This window comes from Apium graveolens, chromosome 10 (assembly GCF_009905375.1).
Source record: "Apium graveolens cultivar Ventura chromosome 10, ASM990537v1, whole genome shotgun sequence".
Lineage (NCBI taxonomy): Eukaryota > Viridiplantae > Streptophyta > Magnoliopsida > Apiales > Apiaceae > Apium > Apium graveolens.
This window is the reverse complement of record NC_133656.1, coordinates 177696274-177705909: the sequence shown is the minus strand read 5'-3', so window position 1 is coordinate 177705909 and position 9636 is coordinate 177696274. Positions and strand designations below refer to the sequence as shown.

The 9636-nt window shown below is 40.0% G+C and overlaps 1 non-coding gene across 1 annotated transcript; it reads left to right on the top strand.

The window, feature by feature from the left end:
* The first annotated feature begins 7749 nt into the window (after window positions 1–7749).
* LOC141694664 (small nucleolar RNA R71) lies at window positions 7750–7856 on the top strand. Its single transcript, XR_012563951.1, has one exon. It is a non-coding gene; the product is annotated as a small nucleolar RNA R71 (small nucleolar RNA).
* The last annotated feature ends 1780 nt before the right edge of the window (window positions 7857–9636 follow it).

Sequence of the window (9636 nt, the reverse complement as noted above, 5' to 3'; positions counted from 1 at the left end):
AATAGAGCATTATAAAGTGTCATAAATTCCACTCAACATACCCCCAAAATTGAATCAATGTTTGTCCTCAAGTATAACAGACTCAACGAACAATAAATAAAAATAATGCATGAATGCAACTAAATGAATGCAACGATGCCCAATAGAATAATTAAACCAATCAACAAGCAACATCTCAACAGATGCAGTTATTCGCACAAAGATCAATCAAACCCCGTAAATCAACCTCCAAACCAGAGACATGCGTGTGTGCAAATGCTTACAGATATACTATCGCAACTAGATCAATAATCATGACTCACTACTCATCAAAGCAATCGCAAGGTTATAAATAAAATAAAAGCTAGACTCAAAATAATTTATAACACTTCAATTCTTATATTGGAGTTTTATATGGATTCACGCTTTTTATTCACAATAACACAACACAAATATGCTTATTTGACCGTGCAATGAGTGAGGTCCACAATAGACTTTATAATAGTACCCATATAGCGAGCGTTAGGTTAGCTGATCCCAGACTATGAAAGCCTTAGGTCACTAGGCACAAAGTCCCCTAGGAACTTAATAACCCGAGTACTAAAGAGCCCACTCGTGATCAATTATACATAACACTTATTTTTTTCTTTTTTTCTTTTTTTCATATATTTCTGAACGAGTGCGTTTCACTCCATCTCGTTCAACCCTAGACTACTCATATATATATGAGCCGGCTACTAGCCAATTAACACCTAGACACAACAACTAACCAATCAAATTCAATTTATCCAATTTTTAAAAATCCATGTTATTTTATCATTAAGAGAATATCCTAAATTCTAAATATAAACAAGCGATTAAACCTCGACAAACAAACCATGACCATGATCTAGCACTTAAGCAAACTATAAGACTTTGTGAAATACAATTGTCTCTAGCATGCAAATTAATCCAACAAGACTTAACATCACTAAATAAGACATCACTACACTAACATCAATATCACAAGTCAATCGGGAAAAATCATCTAAGGGATCATGTTATTATGTAAATGCTTGAAACTATATGAACAAACTATCATAAACACTACAAAAAAAACAAAAAAAAACTACATTAAAAAATATATAACTATATGCACTAACTAACATGAATATGCAAACTATATGCGACTCACATAAAACATATTCCTTGAACTACTACCCCCAAACTTAAAATTTTCACTGTCCTCAGTAAAGGTAATAGTAAGGAATCAGGCATACCTACTCGGAATCAGGATCCTCACCCCCAACGGGTGGAGTGTCAGGTGTTTCTGAAGGTGGATACACGGAGTCCTCACCAAATACTGGCCACTGGATGTCAACACCTGTGGTTCTGAATACAGTCCCTAATACCTGGGTGAGATCACGTGCAAACCGACTATGGATGTCATGCATCGCATCCATCCTCCTCGCTAGACACCTATACTACGTCGTGCTCAAACCAACTCCAACATCTGCTCCTGCCTCCTCCTGCTCCTGCTGCGATGGACCAGCCTCCTCACCTAGCTGAGATCTCCAAGCAGTCCTGCTCGACTGAGCTGCCCCAGCAGCTGGCCTCCCACCAGGAAGATGGTCAAAAGTATATCCAAGCCCCTTCAAATCAGGCTTGCCTCCATCCCACTCTTACATCATAGCTAAAGTGGTTCTGTTAATCGGAGCACTCGGAATCTGGAGCTGCTCGTGTGCTGGCCAATGAACACCAACTTCCATATAGAGCTTCGTCACAACAGACGCATAGGGTATAGAACCCGTAGTACTTCCTCTCAAGAATCTCAGAATACCCTGGTAGATCACCATCCCAAGGTGCATATAGTCACCCTGAAGAATCCCCCATAATAGCCATACACGCTCCATAATCACATCATGCACATGAGAAGATGGCATGATGTTAGCACAAAAAATGCAATCCATGCAGGGGTAAACCTGTTCATGCTCGAAGCAGGGAACGTAGAATAATTAGTCGTGCCCCTCTTGAACTTCCAGTGAGTATCAGGCATGCATAGAGTAGCAACAATAAGATCCAGATCAAAATCCTCTAGAGTCTTATCGTTCCAAGTGTCCTGCACGGGCCTCCTCACGGGCTGCTCAATCACCCTCCTTATCGCATCAGCACTGTACACCACTGTCATCCCCTAACCACAGTGAAGCCATTCTTCTCCGCCTTTGTATTAGCATAGAACTCACGAATAACACTCATGGGCACAATAGTGGGTGCCTCACAAAAAGCAACCCAGCCCATCTCCAAAATCATCTCCAACAACTTATCATCCTTCCCCGATGGAAGAAAATCTCGATCCATTGCTATAGGCTTCGAGAGAAGCCTCGTATACTCTGCTTTAGTCTCAGGAGTCGAAAACCTTGGCTTCACACCACCTGCACTCAAAGAATCAGTGGTGCTGCTGTTTACTTGAGTTCTTTGTCTCTTGAGTGCCATTGGGATTGAATAAGAGAGAATGAAAGATAAGTGTTTGAGAGAATTGTGTTTGAGAATTTGAGAAGTGGTTTGTATATAAGTGTATGTATGTATAGGAGGTGAAAAGAGAATTAGATATGGAATAGAAGTGGGAACTGATTATGGGAATAGTGGGAATAATGGGCTTGATTTGGAGTGGGAAATTTAGGATGTGGAAGAGTAAAATTCGGGTAGAAATTGATTTTCAAAAGAAGTCCCCAATTTTGTCTTTAATTCCCAGTTGTTATTTTTTCAGAATTCGGGGACCAGCGCGGCCGCACGCTACCTCAGCGCGGGCGTGCCGTGTTTCTGCTGTTTCAGCGCGGCCACCCCGCTAGGCAATATGAGCGCGCCATGTCTCTAGAATTCCAGTGCGGCCGCCCCACTTCTTCAGCGTGGGCGCGCCGTGCTACTGTAGGTGGCCCCCAATTTTTTCATTTTTTTGTGTTTTTCTCCTTTCTTCTTGCTTTCTCTACCTACAAATGTACAACAAACTTGGGTTGCCTCCCAAGAAGCGCTTGTTTTACATCGTTAGCTTGATGTAGAAACTCGAGATCAAATGGAGAACAAAATGGCACTAACCACCTCGCGGTTTACCATGTCACCATAGTAATGCTTCAACCTCTGACCATTTACCTTGAATGCTTGGCCCCGATCATTCTCAAAAATCTTCACCGCTCCATTTGGAAACACAATTTTGACAACAAACGGCCCTGACCACCTTGACTTCAACTTTCCAGGAAAAAGATGGAGAAGAGATTTAAACAAAAGAACTTGTTACCCCGGCATAAATGATTTGAGCACTAGACCCCTATCGTGCCACCTCTTGACTTTTGCCTTATATATTTTGTTGTTCTCATAAGCTTGAAGTCAAAACTCGTCGAGTTCATTCAATTGAAGCATCCTCTTTTTTCCAGCTGCATCCAAATCAAGATTCAACTTCTTCAAAGTCCAATACACTTTATGTTCGAGCCCCACCGACAAATAACACCCCTTACCATAAACCAACTGAAATAGTGACATTCCCAATGGAGTCTTATATGCTGTTTTATACGCCCAAATAGCTTCGTCAAGCTTCAAAGACCAATCTTTTCTCGATGGACACACAACCTTCTCTAAAATGCGCTTGATCTCTCTGTTAGATACCTCAGCTTGACCAATCATCTGAGGATGATAAGCCGTAACAATGCGATGATTCACATTATATCTTTGCATCATAGAAGTGAACTTGTAATTATAGAAATGCGACCCCTCATAACTGATTATGACTCCTGGCATTCCAAATCTTGTGAATATCTTTTTGTGAAGAAAATTAAGCACTACTTTGGCATCGTTCATTGGCAACGCCTTAACTTCAACCCATTTTGACACATAATCAACCGCCAACAAGACATACTGATTGTTACAAGTTGAGATAAATGTCCCCATGAAGTCAATTCCCCAAACATCTAAGACTTTAACCTCGAGAAGCACATTAAGAGGCATCTCATCCCTCTTGGACATATTACCCACACGTTGACATCGATCACATTTCAAAATAAACTGATGAGCATCTTTAAACAAGGTCGGTCAAAAGAAACCTGCTTAAAGAATCTGAGCTGCTGTCTTTTCTCCACCATAATGTCCTCCATAAGCCGTTGAGTGGCAATCTCGCAAGATCCCACCCGTTTTGCTGTAAGGAATACATCTCCTGATGATTTGGTTAGCTCCTTGTCAAAAAAGAAACGGCTCATCCCACATATACCACTTCACTTCATGCAGAAACTTCTTCCTTTGAGCGTATGTCATGTCGGAAGGCATGATATTACTCACAAGGTAGTTCATAATGTCTGTAAACCACGGTTCTTCATCTTGCATCCAAACAGCTGCTCATCGGGAAAAGACTCATTAACTAATATCTTATCCAGTAAAGTAGCAATTGGATCCTCTAAACGTGAGAGATGATCAGTGACTTGATTTTCAGTCCCTAGTCTATCCTTGATCTCTAACTCAAATTCTTGAAGCAAAAGAACCCATCGAATCAATCTAGGTTTCGAGTCCTTCTTCAAGATGAGATTTCAAATTGCAGCGTGATCGGTGAAAACTGTCACCTTCATCCCAAGCAGATAAGATCGAAATTTCTCAAAACCATAGACAATAGCCAAAAGTTCTTTCTCCGTAGTAGTATAATTCATTTGAGCACCATTTAGGGTCTTACTAGCATAGTAGACCACATAAAATATGTTGTTTTTTCTCTGCCCAAGAACTGCTCCCACTATATAGTCACTTGCATCGCACATCATCTCAAAAGGTTCACTCCAATCAAGCGCAGTTATGACAGGTTCGGTGATTAAACTCTTCTTCAATGTCTCAAAAGCAACAAGGCACTCATCATCAAACTTGAAAGGAACATCTTTTTCTAACAAATTACACAACAGCTTCAAAATCTTCGAGAAGACCTTGATGAAACGCCTATAAAAACCCGCATGACCAAGAAAACTGCGAATTCCCTTAACATAAATGGGTGAAGGAAGATTTTTGATAACCCCCACCCTGGCTTTGTCCAGCTCAAGCTCTTTACTAGAAACCTTGTGACCAAGAATGATGCCTTGGCGTACCATAAAATAACATTTCTCCCAATTGAGAACCAAGTTGGTCTCAATGCACCTTTTCAGTACCAACCCAAGATTGTGCAAGCATTCATCATAAGAAGTTCCAATGACTGAGAAATCATCCATGAACACTTCTACATTATTACCAATCATATCGGAGAAGATAGCCATCATACATCTCTGAAAAGTGGTTGGTGCTCCACATAGCCCAAAAGAAACTCTTCTAAAGGCGAAAGTACCAAATGGACAAGTGAAAGTAGTCTTCTCCTGATCTTCTGGAGTGATAAATATCTGATTATATCCCGAGTAGCCATCCAGAAGTCAATAATACTAATTCCCAGCCAATCTGTCAAGCATCTGATCAATAAACGGCATAAGGAAGTGATCTTTTCTTGTGGCCTTGTTCAGCTTCCTGTAATTCATGCAAACTCTCCACCCCGTGACTATTCATGTAGGAATAAGCTCATTCTTCTCATTAGCGACCACAATGATACCTCATTTCTTTGGCACACACTGAACTAGGCTCACCCATGAACTGTTAGAAATAGGATAGATGATCCATGCATCCATCCCTTTAGGGACTTCCTAATTCACAAACTCTTTTATGATTGGATTTATCCTTCTCTATTGCTCAACAGTAGGCTTGCTTCCTTCCTCTAGCAGAATTTTGTGCATGTAATACGAAGGGCTGATTCCCTTGATATCTGATATAGTCCAACCAATTACCAATTTGAATTCTCTAAGAATTCTCAAAAGCTTCTCCTCGTCGCTACCTAAAAGGTCAGATGTAATAATAACAGGCAGAGTAGATGCATCACCTAAAAATACATACCTCAAATGTTCAGGTAAAGGCTTAATCTCAAAAGTAGGGGCTTCCTCAATAGATGGCTTGAGGCACTTAGGAGCTTTGTTCAACTCCTCCATTCCCAGAGTTTCAAAAGGCATATCAATCTTCCTCTTCCATGGAGAAGCATTCAGAAATTAAAACTGCTCATCCCCTTCATCATCTTCACTATCAGAATTCCCCAACAAGTCCTTCTCTAAGGCATCGGAACTTAGCAATCAATCGAGTTCAGAATTAACCACAGAATCGACCATCTCCACCTTAAAACACTCCTCATTTTCCGTAGGGAATTTTATGGCATTGAACACATTAAAAGTTACATCATGTTCCATCACTCGCATGGTGAGCTCACCTTTCTGCACATCTATCAAGGTTCGGCCAGTTGCCAAGAAGGGTCTTCCCAAGATTATGGGAATCTTCTTATCCTCCTCGAAATCAAGAAATACAAAATCAGCAGGGAAGATGAGTTTATCCACCTTGACCAAGACATCCTCCACAATACCCCATGGATATATAATAGAACGATCGGCCAACTGCAAAGTCATGTATATAGGCTTTGGATCAGGCAAGTCCAACTTTTTGAAGATTAACAAGGGCATCAGATTGATGCTAGCTCCCAAGTCACATAGACACTTATCAAATGACACATTTCCAATGGTGCATGGAATAACGAAGCTTCCAGGATCCTTAAGCTTTGGAGGCAACTTATGTTGCAGCACAACACTACATTCCTCCGTGAGAGCAACGGTCTCTAAATCATCAAGCTTCGCCTTCCCATAGAGAATACCTTTCATGAACTTTGTGTAATTAGGCATTTGTTCAAGAGCTTCACTGAAAGGTATGTTGATGTGAAGTTTCTTGAACACCTCCAGAAACTTCTCAAACTACTTATCCAGCTTTTTCTTCTGCAGCCTCTTAGGAAAAGGAGGTGGAGGATAGATCTGTTTCCCCCTGTTTACCCTCAGGAGGAGTGTGCTCAATAGTAGTCTTCCTTGGTTCCACTTCTGCTTCCTTCTGCACTTCTTCTTCTTCAGCCTCAACTTCAGATTCTGGAGTCCTTGCTTTTTCAGGATTTGCAACCTTACCAGACTTCAATGTAATTGCCTTCACATGCTCCTTAGCTTCCTTCTCACCTGGCACTTCAGTATCACTCGGAAGAGTGCCAGGTTGACGATTCAGTAATGTATTAGCAATTTCCCCAATCTGATTCTCCAAGGTCTTGATAGACACATCTTGGCTCTTGCACATGAGCCTCAACTCCTCCAATTCAGATTTTTCATTAGCTTGCGGTAACTGCTGAAGTTGAAGTTGTTTCCTAAGGGCATATTGTGGCTGCTAAAAACTAGGAGGGTTATACTACTTTGCTGTGTTTGGCTGATAATATTGTTGCACCTCATTCTGATTGTTACTCCAGCTGAAGTTAGGATGATTATGATTATTTGGATGATAAGTGGCTGGATCTTGTTGCTGTGATCTCTGAAAGTTGCTCACAAATTGAGCTGATTCTCTAGAAATAACACACTGTCATGTGCCCCCACACAAAGCTCACAAACACTAGTGATTTGATTAACTCTATAATTAGCCAAAGGGTCCACTTTCATCGTCAAAGCTTAAAGTTGAGCAGCTATAGCAGTAGCTGTATCTACCTCCAGAATTCCTGCTACTTTGCCTTGCCAAATTCTTTGTGTAGTATTTTGGTATTCATTAGCTGCCATTAGCTCAATGAACTCATAAGCTTCGTTATAGCTTTTAGCCCATAAGGCTCCACCAGATGTTGCATCGAGCATAGGTCTAGACTGAGCGCCTAAACCATTACAGAAATAGTTTATAATCATCCAATCAGGCATGCCATGGTGTGGGCACTTCCTCAGTGTCTCCTTATATCGATCCCAAGCCTCACATAGAGATTCTCCAGTATGTTGAGCAAATTGAGTAAGAGCATTCCTGATTGCAGCAGTCTTCGCCATAAGAAAGAATTTAGTGAGAAACTTTTGAGCAAGATCCTCCCATTTGGTGATAGACCCTGGTGGTAGAGAATGTAACCAACACTTTGCTTTATCCCTCAGAGAGAATGGGAAGAGTCGTAGTTTCATAGCATCTTTAGTCACCCCATTGAACTTGAAAGTGTCGCAGATCTCGATGAAATCCCTGATGTGCATGTTGGGGTCTTCTGTATGAGAACCCCCAAACTGAACTGAGTTCTGTATCATCTGAATTGTGCTCGACTTGATCTCAAAAGTGTTAGCCGAGATGGCTGGTCTGATGATACTTGACTGAATATCATTGATCTTAGGCTAAGAATAGTCCATCAGAGCCTTAAGATTTTCTGCTTGATCTCCCATCACTACTAAAGCTGGTTCCTCGACTGTCCCTTCTTCTTTTAACTTCTCTTCATCCTCAAAAACTTCCCTTTAAATCACTACAGCTTCTTCCTCGACTTGATCCAGAGTTCTTTTATGAGCCCGCGAACGTGTATGCATACACGCTTGCTAGAGTACCTGAAACACAACAAGGAAAAGAGTAGATAAGTAACAATGTCTGAGTCAATGAACTTTAACGATCACTGATGAGAAACACATAAACTAAAAGTTAACACCGTGTCCCGACAGCGGCGCCAAAAACTTATTAGTCGCTAAACACGCTCTAAAATTCACGCAAGTAAATGCATTCGTAAGTAGTATAAGATATAAATCAGATTCGTTCCCACAGAGACTGGTTTAGGTTAACTTTATGATTTATGCACTTATGCAACAATGATATGGCTATTATTAAATGCTAAGACGAATATCAATTTGGTTTTGATTATACTACGATTAACTATTGAGAATTATACTAGAGAATATTAATTAAAGATAGTTAAATAATATATGACACAAATATAGGATTCTAACTTCATTAAATACTTCATTGAATAGACTTATTAATCTTAACCTTAGCACGTAATGGTGATGACACTAATCAGATAAAACGAAACTGATAAATGCTAACTTTCGTTGCATGAATACCATACTACCAGACATCCACACAAGAGATAGAAGTTGAATATACACCAATTATATTGAGACACTATATGTCTATAGAATTTGATAACATAACGGTTTAATGCACGAGTTATCTATTGTGATTACATAGGGCAAGTAAGATGGTTAAAGTTACCTACGAATCATGCATAATAATAACACATGAACCTATGCTAGTATGGCAAGTTCTAAACCCTTAAATTCACTTTCGCTTCATTAAGAATTAACACGCTATTTTATAAGTTCACGACGCTCATAAGACTAATAAGCACAACCAATACTAGGATATCATACAATCACCATACACTAAGGCATCGAAACAAATCAACTAAAGAAATCCATAAATAAATCCGCTAGAACCCCACTATAACGATCAGCCCATAATCAAACTCATCATCAATGTGGGTTCCGATGAAAGCATGGTATAACAAACGTAGTCTTTATAAATAAATAATAAACAAAGTGCGAAATCCAGAGTATTAGGTTCAACAAAACAAGAAACGAGCATCCAAGATTACAACTTAGAACAAAGATTCACAAGAATAAAACTAGATCTTCTTCGCCTTTGTTAAATTATGCTATAGGTCTTCTTGTTGTCTTCTCCTTAATCTCCGTTACGTCTCTCCCTTGAAAAATGTCTTTTATTTAGGTATATATAGCAACCCATGTAAAGTAGAAGTCCTCCTAATTAGAAGCCAAGTAGAGTCAAGAT